Here is a 14,143-nt window from a genome sequence, read left to right on the forward strand (position 1 = left end):
CTCCTTTATCTGTAGAACATAGGTAATTTTATTCACTTTTGAACCCTGGTGAGAATATTTTGAAATCTCTTCCTGACAGATGCTGAGTAAAGAAATCATTCCACTTAACTAGGTTATTGATTGACTTGAGTAATGGATTTTTATGGTCTTCAGTAATATCGGTCTTTACATTGAGAAGTAAAAGCCCTTTGAAGTGGTTCATAAAAACTGGATGTGGGAAAAGTAGAATATCCTAGAGATAAAATACCTTCCTGAAATATATGAGGATTTCAGCACTCAGTACTCTCTGGCTGCCTCAAACTCTACTTATCTCTGGCTCCTGGTGAGCTGGTCTAGGCATGCCACTAATCTTTTGTAAGAAAAGGCCCCCTGGTCATGTGAAATCATTTCTCATTCATGTGCTTGCTGACAAGATCATCCATCACTGTTAGGTGGGAGGTAGACAACTGAGATCTCAAATTATGGAGAAATGAAGTTTAAAACTATAGGCTGCTTTTCTTTACTCCACAAAGACGAAATAAAAACTACTACATCAGCATTATTAAGCCCCACTCCAGTTTTCAGGACTACAAATGTGAGAATGAGTGCTATGAAGTTGCATCCACTGTGATGCGGCTGTTTAATGTGGTTTGAATTTTCTGTACCTGCCTTGAGGTTTTGGCCTGGAGGAGTGGACACGGAGCAGAGTCCACTGAAATAGCCAAAGCTCATTTCTTGTAACCAATCAGAAAAACATCCTTAGTTCCAATTTCTGCTTTAAATCTAGTTTATGGAAAAAATGACAGAAATCAAACCCCTTTCCTGTGATACTTCCTAGAGGTGACCTTCTCTGAGATCTTGTCATTACCATGGCAGCTGAGGTCAAAGTGTAAATTCCACTCATGCAACTTGAGAGCCTGGTTTGCTCTTGGATTAGGGAACTGTGAGGCCCAAGGGCAAGGTTTCCACAGGCCTAGAGAAAAGCTGTCTGTTTGCATAATGTTCAGGTGCCCCCTGCTTTTTGAATATGCACAACTTTCATTTATTCATGCAGATTTGGTAATTGTCGATTTAATCACCTATTTGCATGCACAATTACTCAGTTTGGGCACATCCACCCACATTTGCATATGTAAATTTCGACTTGGGCTCCCACAAAATTACTGCACCTGCAAATTGCAGCCGGTCCCATTTATAAAGCCACAGGGGGATGCCTTGTCCAGAGGGGGAAAATACCACCCCAGGGCTTGAGATCCAAATATGGAGCATTAGTTATACACGTAATGAAATCAATTTATCTAAGGCTAAAAAGGAAAGATGTTACAAAGTATGCATATCGTCCTACAATGGGAAGCAAAGGAATAAGTAAAAGGCTCTTAATAAGAAAATAAAGGAAAGAGATGAGAGTAAAGACATCATAACAGAGAAAAAAACAACACTGCATTGAGTTTCCTCACAAAACTCTAGTGTCAATATAAGACTTGCCTTTGATATTTAAAAGAACAGTAATTTAAAAAACTGGCTGTTTCAGAATGAAATTGAGATGGTAACCATCTTTGATGAAAAATGGAGCAAGTAACACAAATGCATGCCTTTCTAAAAGGTTCTTTTCTCACCAATAACAAAATTGCCTTGAGGCCCCTGCCTGAGAATGCTTTCTCTGTTGACAGAAAAGTTAAGTTCTGCTACCTGGTGCTTCTTGAATTTCTCTGAACTGTCAACATAGAGCATGTCCCGAAACACATGGGAAAATTAATGTGTGCAGAGAATGGAGTGGAGCACAGCACCTCTGTTTAGAATATTCTTGGTTACTCTAACAACATAGGGCTTCCCCTCCTTTAGTTTCAGTCTCCTTTGGAGGATTGCTTAAAATTTATTTTATTAGGCTATACCAGGGACTGTTTAATTAGGTTGGGCCCAAGAATCTATACTTTGCCCAATGTTCTAGGAGATTCTACGTGGGCTTAAAAGCACTCTTTGAACAGTGATTACAAGGATTTTCAAGGAAACTGGTATATAGACCACCCCTCCCCAAAGATAAAAAAAGTTCTTCAGCAGTCAAGCCAGCTCTTTGATTTATAAGCAACAACTTCTGCTGTACAGTTTGATTTTCATTTTCAGTGGGGACTGCAACAGCAACCATTTTTACACAAATATTACCCTTAACAGCACTCAAGGACTGTCTGGCCTTAAAGGTATCTTACTAAATTCCACTTCCCCATAGTATCAGTCTGCTTTTCCTAGAAGCGCAGAGAAGTTCAACCACAGCAAGGACTGGCCCTCCTTTGAACAAGTTTCAGCTACAAGGCCAAGCTAAAAGCTAAGTAGAGACATTTGTAGGTCATGATAGCTTATTAATTGCCTTTGATCAAAGGAGCAGCTATGTGATGAAGTAAGTCTTTAGTGAATGCTGTTTCCAAAATGAGATTAATTTATTTTGATTCAGTTCTCTGTCTTTCTCTCTCTCTGTGATGCTAGGGATTGAACCCAGGGACAGGTGATGTATTTAAAAGATTCTAGATTTAATTTGTTATAGTAACTGTGATAACCAGAAAAAAATCAACTCCAAAATTTCTTTAATGGTAGTAATTTCAAAATCAAAGAACAGCTCTTTGTTGGATATGTTCGATGGAAGAGACTGGTAGATAAATTAGCTAACTTCATTACTGATAAGGGGATAGAAATGAATCATGCCTGATTACCTTATTTAATGCTCACAGATTATCTGCAAGGTGAATTTTACTGTCTCTATGTTACCGGTGAGGAAACTAAGGCTTAGAGAAGTTAGGATATGTGCACAGTGTCAAACACAACAGGTAATAAAAAAGGCAGGATTTGAACTCTGGTCTTTCTTACCTGATAGGAAAAGCCTTCCACTCTGATGACAGCACTGCCCTTGTTTCTTTTAGACAGGCTGGGAAACTGACATCTTTATCCATCCTCTCTTCCAGTTCTCCCAGAGGAAAGGCTGGCCATTAGTTCCCCCTTTCCATCACTGACCTTGAAAACTACCTCTCTCTTCCCATAATTACTTGGATGAAAATGGTGAGCCCAGCTGCTTCCCTGGTGATTCCCTAGCTTAGCCTCATAAAAGCAGCCTTTGTAGAAGCTCCTACTTATCTCTTTCTTTTACTGGATAATTCCCAAGAGCAAGATTACCTATGACCAGCTGCTGCTCTCTACATTCAACAAGACTGAGAAAAATCAAATGCTGAATGAATCTACACATTGTCTTTTCCATTTCCCTCCAGTGAACACCAAGAAAAATCAGTGGAGTCATAAGACTTTGGTTTTAAGCTTTTCTGAGAATCCAAACAGGATTATTAAACTGATACAAACAAGAAGCAAGAGAGTAGTTCCTTCTAATCTATGCAGAGGTTGTGTCTAGAGGTTATTTCCATTCTTGCTCCCTTGATAAATTTTGTTGAAAATTTATCAGTCATCAGTCCACTCATGAGAGAGACAGGTCCCTTTCAGAGTCAGGCTGCCCACTAGAGACTCTCATCTAGAAATTCCACTTCTCTCGGAATACATGCAAAGGCTGCAAGATCTTTTGTGTTATTATACACAAATTGAAATGTCCTTGCCTAAGTATACTTTTTACTAGTTAATAACAATATGTTTGGGATATTGGGCAAGTAGATCTTGTTTTCCAGTGCTTTGGAATCTTATATTCTCTCATTCAATCTAAGGAATCACTAAGGATATTTTAAAAGAGTGTGCTACTGCTCAATGTTCCCTAATAGGTATATGTGCCGGGAATCAATCTCTACAAAATGTTAAAATGGTGTTCTTCCAGACTTAATTTCAATGGAAACAGCCAGGTGATAATTACTATATTAGATAAAGAGTCCCAAATACATAATTTTAAGGGAAATTGTAAACAATCAATTTTCTGGTCTTAGGTCCTTATAAGATCAAGAATATATTCAAAGCAATTTGAAAGTGGAGAGAAATGTTACAATGACTTTGGAAAAAATTTGGCATTTTGTTCACAAATTAAACATGTACTTGCCATATTTCTCAGCAAGTTCACTCTAGAACTCTATCAAGAAAAATTAAAATACATGTCAATTCTAAGACTTTCACAAAAATATTTACAGAAGTATTATTCATACTATCCCCAAACTGGCAACATCCAAAATATCCATCAATCAGGGAAAGGATAAAAACACTGTGGTATAACCATACATTAGAGTACTACATGGCAATAAAAAAGAAGTGAAATACTGAGACATAGTATAGCATGGATAAAGCTCAAAAAATTATGTTAAGGGGAAGAAGAAAAATATTACATGCTATATGATTCAATTGATATAAAGTACCCTGAAAGACCAGTCTATAGCGACAGAAAGAAGATTAGGACCTGATAGTGATTGCAAAGGATCTTTTATGGAATCACGATAATGTTTTAAAATTGGATTCAGGGCGGGGATATAGCTCAGTGGTTTTGCCACTTGCTTTGGAAGCGCAAGGTCCTGAGTTCGATCCCTGGTACAAAAAAAAAAGAAACTAAAATTTGGATTCAGGTTATAGTTGCAAATCTACAAATCTACTCAAAATCATTGAATTATATACTCAGAATGGAGAATTCGATGTCATTTAAATTATCCCTTAATGAGGCATTTTAAAAAGCAGAAGTGGAGATTTCAAAAGGCCTTCATTCCCCAGTATAGTAATCACTAATTCATTTGGCTAATCAAAGTCAGATGTGCTTTAATTGTAAAATACATGCTAGATTGTGGAGCCTGAATATGGGGGAAAGATTATAAATATATATGATTATTTGTTGAAATGACAGTATTTTGAATAGATAGATATAATATGTTTTCAGTAATATGTTTTCCTATTTCTTTTTAATATTGCCATTGGAAAACCTTTGGCTTATATTGTATTTCTATCAGATAGTGCTGCTATAGAGGGGGCTATTTCCCCTCACACACCTGTCCTCTGGCAGGAGAATTGTCTGCTAGAGTCTAACCCTACCTGTAGTGAGGAAGTTCTTCAAGTGGATACTTTCAGATAGTTACTAGGTGTTTCCTGAAGTCAAGGGTTGATGGATTGCAGCTCAAGCAAGCTAGACTAGCCTATGGTACATAGGATAAAGAATTCCACATGTATTTCAGAGACAACAAATGTTCATATGTGTCTCTGTCCCACATGTGGATCAAGTGAGAGAAGGAGCTCACATGGAGCTGGCAAAAGTGGCTCAAAGCTGGATATGAGTGAGGAGGACCAATAGCAAAGCAAGAGCTAAGGGTCAGTTGGGAGAAGTCAGGTAAAGGGAAATACTCATAACTCATATCATGAGTGCTGTTCTAACTCAAATTTTACTTATACCATGAACTCATTGCACTATAATAACTTCTCTCCTCTAAAGCAGGACTGCTGCCTTGCTAAGCTGCAGGAGATACTATTACATTACAGCCTAGGTAAGGCATGCCAAACCCAGGGAAGCCCAAAGGCTCACAAGTGCTCAAGAGAGTCGTCCTTACACACATACCATCAGAACAGAGGCTCAGGTCAGCTCACAAAGACACCACGTCAAACAGAACTTTCTTATCCTTATGTCATCCTCTCTCACATGGAGAAGTCAGAAACTGGTTAGCAAAAAATAGAGTTGGACAGGAAAGAGAGGGAAGGAGAGACAGGCTAGCAAAGAGACAGAAAAGTCAATTTTGCTTATTTTTCATTTTAGGCTCTTAGCTTAATGCTGACCACACAAGAGGTGAAAAAAGATTTGACATTGAATCAAGTTCTGGTCATTAATTAACACATTGAAGTAGATGTTAATTTCTGATTTGAGAACTAATTTATTATTTAAAAGGACTGTATGACTGTGATTTAGTTAGAAATTAGGAAAAAAAGTCACAGGTCTGCCTGAGTGTGATCTAATGTGAATACATTTAAAATGATAGTGAAAAAAATGTAAGAGCTGAATTCTGACTATCACTCAAGTTGTGCTCAATGTAGTAATTACACTGTGATGACTGTTCTCTCCAAAAGCAGGGTTGTTGCAGTGCAGAATCACCAGGAATGACATTTTCTGGAATTTATATTGTGTGACCTGGGGACTGTGTGCAGAAGCTAAGTTGGAAATGGAATTCTACAAGGGTGGGTACAGTTAGGAATCAGTCCAGCCATACCTAAAATTTGTTTAAATGAAAAAAAATTTTGAAAAGGTACTAAGTCTAAGGTTCATTGTCAGGTTAATGGTAATTCCCAACCATATGCTATTTATTCTCCAAGAGGATAAATGGTCAAAGTCACCACATCTTGAAATTCATTCTTTTTTGTGAAACAAGATCCCATGTTCAGAGGCCTGTAGGACTTTAAATGACTTCTAAGATCACCAATACCATCACTGTGATCAATAGTGCTAACAGTGCCTCATTGATTCCTGCTAAGTGAGTGTCAGAGACTAGGAAAATGAAATATACCCCCCACACATCTAAATCCCATTCCCTTTGGTGCTACAACTCTGCAATCCCAGTGGATGATGCTTAAGTGAAATTGGATATAAAATATTGGGCCTATAAGACTAAGCAAATAATATGTAAGCACCACTTATTTTTCACTATCAGCCCAGGAATCATGAAAATATTTTTTAGGATTGTTAATACTATGTAGTAAGTTATTACGTACCAAGGCCATATTTATTATTTCTGAAGAAAATACGATAAATGGATAGTACACTGTATTATTAAATGTATTTTTGAAGGAAATACTTCTACTTTCTCACGTAACTTTAGATTTTTATGCCTGTATTCTCTTAATTGACTGCTCAACTCTGCATTTCACCTTACAAATTGTGTCATATTCCCCTTTTGAAGACTGGCCAAGCTGCACCGTGTTCACATGTCATGGCTGAGTGATCTTATCAAGACGGTAAGAGTCTCTAGATGAAAACACAGTGGTCATGGCTCAGATGGCAGGTTTATGTTTGAATACCTCAATCACTTGCAGAAGAATTGAAAGAGACGTGATACACAATGCAAACGAGAGAACTGCAGCTCCTCTCCCAGGGTGCCATGCAGAGCCAGCCACCTTCTCTATCCATCTCCATGCCTATAGCCAAAGGCAGAAGTTGATTTCTGTGCATGATTCAATCTTACACCAGGCCTTTGCAAGTACCATTGCCTCTCTTGGAATGATTTTCTTTCATTCCTGGTACATGACCACAACATTTTTAGCCTTTAAATCTCAATTTGAGTACCATCTTGGAGACATCATCTTTGACCTCCTAATAGGTTCATTTAATACTTTCTATCTCAGTCCATTTGTTTTTTCTTCATAGCACTAATCACATTTTAAAATTATATTAATAACTACATTTTTCCTTCTTTATTATATGTGCCATGAAGGTAGGGACTCCTAGTCTTTTTAACAACAGAATCACTAGAACTGACCTTAGACTCTGAGTAATAGTTGCAGTTCAATAAACACACATAGAATGAGCAAATGAACTCTTACTGGACCTCCCCCAATAGGAATTATTTGGCCAGATTATTTTAAGGCAATATTACATGGTAATTGGGAACATGAGGCCAATACCTATGGCTTTGCTGGTCTCTAGCTCTGTTGTCTTGGGTACCATCCATTCTGTGACTTTCAGTTTACTCAGATGCATCCAACACATTGACTTATTTTGACAATATATGAGCAACTGTATGTAAAACACTTAGCAAAATCTGGACCCCAGTTATTAATTGAGTAGTGCCATCTATTTTTTCAACATTTCTACTGAAAGAAATTCCAGAATCATTATAGTTAACATAACAATGCATAAATTCACCTTGTTTGGAACTTTTTATCTCTTCTTGTTCAAACTTTTTTATCTCTTCTTGTTCAAACCTTAATTTAAGACTCACTTCGTTGAGCAAACATTTCAGAAGCTACTGCATTGCCCAGGGCTTCCTCGAGTCCCCACATCAGATGATAACATCATGGGTGTCATGACCAAAGTGTTTGGAAGGAGAACGGATTCCTAGATGCTGCAGAAGTGACGGTGGCTCAGTCTGAGCCCTGGTGCTCAGTCTCCTTGGAATTCATTAGGCCCAGGTAAGTGCAGTTGTGGGTTATACTTTCTGGGTTAACTAAAGCAAACTTCATGAAATGAGCAAGTGGCTTTAGAACACATGTTAATATAAATGTTAATTATAGGAGCAAAAGTAAAAAATCAGAAAATGGAGCTGGCAATTTTACTCCTATCATCCATATTATGAAATCAGATCTTTCAAGATCTGGATGATAACACAAATGCAATAAATATTTTAAAAATAGACTCATGCTCCCTATAACTAAAGAACCCCACTGTAAATGAATCTAGTGCCTTGGCTAAAAATAATGTGTGTGTATTCTAATAAAGATATTTAATTGGCAAAGATGTATAATCAAATATGTGTGGAGACCAATTTCCTGGGTTTCATCTACCACATGGCCACATTGCATGGTTCTCTTGGTGCAGCTTGGGTACTGATGACCCCCTGTGTCTGTGTAAGGCCAGATTTTCTTCGTCAACTTCAACCAGCAATATAGTGCAACAGATTGAATGTAAAAGTAGATATAAGAGTCCAGCTATCCTTTCTTAAGTTAGATATTTTAAAAATTTGGAAAAAATGCCACTCCTTTCACTATTATATATAAAATGGTTACTTTTCATTAAAATGTTACAAAAAAGTATATACTTTTTATAATTATTAATGTAAATTGATTAATACACATTTAACAAATAAGCAGCAGCTCTTTGACAGTCCAAATAGTTTTTTAGAGTATAAAGGGGTCCTGGAACCAAATAGTTGGAGAATTGCTGCCCCAGTGCAGGATCATATCATATGTATCTGTTTAATTCCAGTGCTTGCTGGTAGCATAAAGCCTGGTACAACATAGGCTCTGACTAAAGTTTATGAGTCAATAATTGAATGACTGAATTGAAAAACATGTAACCAGTTGTTGGTGAGTTCTTCGCCTTCGTTAGATAGAGTTAGCATCTCTGCACTATAATCCCAATTGTGTGTGGTGTGATCACATCTCTCGCAGGTGTACACAGTCTCAACCCTCTCAATATCTCACTCGGGTCAGGATTTGAAATCAGTAGATGTTTCCTAAGTATTCACTGTCTAAATGTTCAAAGGAATTAACATCCCCAGTGACTAAATCTCAACTCTAGTCAATGGACAGTTCAATTGGACAAGAGAGTTGTTATTTGTGAAGATATCTATTTAATCCTCAACTTTCATTCATGTTTAATCTTGATGCTTTCTTTGACTGCATTTTTTTCTTATGGCAAAACATTCATTGGCACATTTCAGACCTATATGATGATAATGCTTGTCACAGGGAATTTGCATCTGTCCATGATATCTGCTGTCTCTTTTCCCATCCCCCCATCCCCCTCTCCTCTTCTTATGTACAAAAGCCTTGTTTCTATTTTTTCCCTTCTATTTTCACATTTTTCCCCTTGTTTCTTAAGAGGCTGAAATCCTTAGGCAATGGCTGGCAATAGCAAAACAAGGTTGATAAAGGGAACAGTGTCCTTAAAAGTGGAGCATATTACTGGCAATGATATTACTTCATGTGCTTCTTAAAAATATAGCTAACTTGACCCATTCATGATTTATTGGCTTAGGGTGGAGCCTAGAAATCTGCAGTTATGCACGTCTTAGGGCAGAGTGCCAGATGAAATACAGGATGTCCTACAAGTCTGAATTTCAGACAACCCTAATCAGATATATTTACACAGAAAATTAGACTTTGTATATCTGAGATTCAAATTTATGTAAATCTACTCTGTTATTTCCTAATATGGCCACCCAACCTAGGGAGAACATTTTGCATAATAAAATGTAACAATCGCTGCATTTTGAATTTCTTGTGGAGATTTGCTGAATGGACTAGAAGCCCTTCATTTGTTACTCAAGATAGAGCAGTGCTTCTCAGCCATTGGAATCACCTGGGATGTTACTGGATTACAGGATCCCATCTTGACTCTGAACATTCTTACTTAATTGATCTGTGGTGCAACAAAAACATTGGACATTTGCAGAAGTTCTTCACTGATTCATTGTGCAACCTAAGTTGAGAATCACAAGTGTAAGAGAAGAATGGAGAGATCATTGAAATTCCAATTATGGCACAAAGGTGACATTAAGGTTAAAATATAATATTCAGTGGCCTGAAAGACAGTTCAGAAATGACTCAGGTGTTTAATAAATAAAGCCCTTGGATTTGTGATCAGTGAGCATCTATCTATCTATTTATCTATCTATCTATCTATCTATCTATCTATTTTTACAGTGAGGATATAGATTGGAGTAGTTGCAGCAGGGTGCAGAAAAGAAATAAATAATGTTTGACCTAAGAATCTCTTAGTAATTTTTTCCAAGTACTTGTACTTGGTCAATATTATTCATCACTTATCTGAGGAATCTAAAACTTTTTTCTTTTAACCCTCATCCACCAATTAAGAAGTTAGAAAAATATTATTCTCACTAACAGTTGCTAAATGCTACAATAGATCTAGAAAGAAAACCATGAAAATAACTATGAGAGTCATGAAGGAAGAAAAAAGAAAACAAAGCCAATATTTAGAATAAGCAGAACCTATATATAGTAGAGTAAATGGCCACATAATATTAATATTTAGTAATATTTTTATATCAGTATTTGCTTACATTTGGTGGAAAAGTGGCATTTGTAGGAAGAAATAAGTAATATAATAAGTAATATAAATAATAATAAAATAAATAAGAAAAATAATAAATAAGTACTTTTGGGAGTGTTGAGACAGGATCTTCCTATGTAGTCCAGCCTGGTCTTGAACTCACGAAGCCTAAACTTGCCACAAACTATGTAAGCCCAGGTTGGTCTCAAACTCAAGGTGACCCTCCTGCCTCAGCTTCCTGCTTCCTGAGTACTAGGATTGTAAGTATGCACCACCGCACCTGTATTAATGATTCTTTCTAATAAAACTTTTCTGGTATAAAAGTATGGCGGCCAAATCAATGGCAAGGTAGAGTCCATATACCCCCTGCTGCTTTCTTGATCACATTTGAAATAAGCCTAATTGCTACATTTCTGCTGTTGGTCTGGGGCAGCTTCCTCATGAAAAGGTGTGAAAACTTAGAAAAATTAAAACGTTACCAAAGCTGTCCTGGCTCTGCTCAAACCTTTTTCAGGCATGGGATCATTTAAGAAAGTTCTTTTGTGTGAAAAAAACCAAACTATTCACCTGTATGAAAATATCATTTTCTAATTAACTTTTACTTCTCCTCCTTTACTTATATCACGCCAAGGCCTGGCTAGCAAAGCTTGAACTTATTGCGCAGGTATTGGGCTTAGGAAAGCCTAGAGGTATTTTAGAGGCTGAAAATAAATTTGCTGTGGCTGCTAGGGCTGCTTGAGGACCAAATAAATCACACAGTTAACATTAAAGTGTCTATGAGGCTACAGGATAACACCAGTCTCATTGAAAGACAGCAGACTTCTCTTAGCTCCAGGTAATTATTGTTACCATGGTAAAAATGCATTTTAAAATAGTTCAGCAGAAACCAGTGATTGTCATTCCTGGTCTTTAACATCACCTGAGGACCTTTTAAAATACACTGATGTCTGGGTTTTACCTCTGCCCCATTAAATCAGAATCTCTGGGGTCGGGGGCTGGGCACTGGAATTGATTTAAAGCTCTCTAGATGATTCTAACATGCAGCTGAGGCAAGGAACTGTTCGTCTAGACAATGAGATTTGTTATGTGACGGTGAGGGTGAGGGTTAGCTGCAAAACAGGTGCAGCAGACATTATCATCAGTAAATAAGTCACACTGCAGGGATCATCAACCAATGTTACATTAAAAAGACTAAACTCCAGAAGTGGCTACTTCAGTGCTTCTGTCAGATCAACTTGACAACTCTGGCTCACTAGCATATTGAACGTCAAAGTTTTTATTTTTTTTTTAACCAGTGACTTGTTAATTAGCATGATGGGCTTCAGAAATAGGCTTTTATTGCATGCCTGTAATCGCAGCACTCTGGGATGTGGAGACAAGAGGATTGGAAGTATGAGCCCAGTCTGGACAACTTAGCAAGACCTTGTTTCTAAATAAAGAATTCAAAAAGGCCTTGGGATGTAATTTAGTGAGAAGGCCTTGGGTTCAATCCTAAGTACTGGAAAAAAAGAAAGAAAAGAAGCAATGAAGGGAGTGAGACAAAAATAAAGAGAGAGAGAGAGAGAGAGAGAGAGAGAGAGAGAGAGAGAGAGAGAGAGAGAAGAGAGAGAGAGAGAAAAGGCAGGAGGGAGGGAAAGAAAAAGAGAGGCTTTCACTGATAGAATTAAATCATATTTTAGAGATATTCTCTAAACTTATATGAACGTTATATAAGAATTAAGGGCACTGTGGCCTGTTACTTGTAAAGGTGTTGTTCATAGCTGATCCTTGCTTTCAATTGTGGTGTCAAGAGCTTTGAGGTTTACCTGATACTGACACAAGGGGAATTATTTGGGGTTTTATTTTGCAAAAGCGATAGAAGAGCATTATGATGTAGTGTTGTCAAACTCCCCAATTTATTTTTTAAAACAGAAAAAAATTTATGTGAAAAATCTTAGTATTGCAACTAAATTTAAATTTATAGAAAGCTAAAAATCTCTTGAGTAGAATCAACAACTTCTCCACAGACCAGATCGGACCCACCTGCTGTTAGTGTAAGACGCTATGGTCAGCCTTGGTCCCCAGGAGTCAGTAGCTACCTGAGAACTCAGGATCAGTCCAGGCAGCAGGAGGCAAACAGATCTCAGAAGTCAAGATGATGCAGTCACAGAAATTCAGAAGATAAGAGAACAAGATAGGAATATCAATGGAGAGACATGCTGGCATGAGACTGCTTTTCATTTCCTCTTCTACATCTAAAAGCATGGGGCAGTTCTCAAAGGGAGACTGAGAAACAAGCCTGAAAATGCACCATGAGCCTGTGTATCAGTTTGCTGGGACTGCTACACAAAGTACCGGAAATGCATGGTTATTGTCTCCCAGTTATGGAGGCTAGAAGACTGAAATTAGGGTGTTAGCAGGAGTGGTTGTCTGAGGGCTGGAGGGAAGGATTTGTTTCAGACTTCTCTCTTTGGGCTGACAAAGACCATCTTCATATCCTCCTTATAAATGTATCTCTGTGTTGACATTGCATCTTTTTACAAGGACATTAGCCATATGGAATTAGAGTCCACCCTAATGACCTCATCTTACCTAATTATATCTGTAATAACTCTTTTTACAGACAATCTTATATTTTCTGGAAGTTGGAGTTAAGACATCAACATGTGAATCTGAGAAGGATGTAATTCCAACCATAACACTCTGCATGAGCAAATAACAGAAGTAGAAACTACGACCAAGGAGAGATATATTAACTGATTTAATTTAACAGTATTTTATTGAACATCTGATATGTACACAGTCTTAGACTAAGGGACCCTAACTAGGGAGATGGCTGGGGATTCTTGGGTTTCTAACCATGAAAAGCCACTTAGCAGAAGTCAAGAGATTCTCAAAAGTTCTTGGGCCCACCAAGAGTCCAAGATCCAAAGCCAGGAAAGACTCCTGGGAAGTCTAGAGACCACTGTGTTCAAATAACACTTTTTGTTGAACTTCAGCCAAAGATGTATCCCACCCAAGTGTCACACATAGGTCAAATTGGAGATCCTTGCCATTTAGGGATTTGGGAATTGGTGGAAACAGAGAAGTAAAGGCATGCTGCGAATGAAGAAAAGATGTGAGCAAGGTGCAAAGGGCTGGATGTGAATGTGACCAGCTTGAGACACAACCAGAGTAAAATGATCCTTCACCAGTTTCATTTAGATGTTGACACATGTCCTGATTTGTAGTCCTGTCTCACGAAAATGGAGTAAAAACTTCATACTTGGGCTAAGAAAGCAGGACAGCTTGGATGTGGTTAATAGACATTCATTTCTTTTAACCATGACTTTTTAAATTGAGATACTAACACATCCAGAAGACAAACTAGACTGGCTATTTTGGACAGAATGCTAACTCTCATCCCATGTTTATGGTCTGTGACAGAGAATTCTGAACAGGCTGGAGCTCCAAACTTTATACACAAGGGCTGTGTTTTCACCAGGAGTTCTACTGGGTTGTGGGCACATAGTGCCCACCTTG

The sequence above is a fragment of the Heterocephalus glaber genome, unplaced genomic scaffold (genome assembly GCF_053883595.1).
Source record: "Heterocephalus glaber isolate CG9 unplaced genomic scaffold, H.glaber_assembly_v1.0 deba00001097, whole genome shotgun sequence".
Taxonomy (NCBI): Eukaryota; Metazoa; Chordata; class Mammalia; order Rodentia; family Bathyergidae; genus Heterocephalus; species Heterocephalus glaber.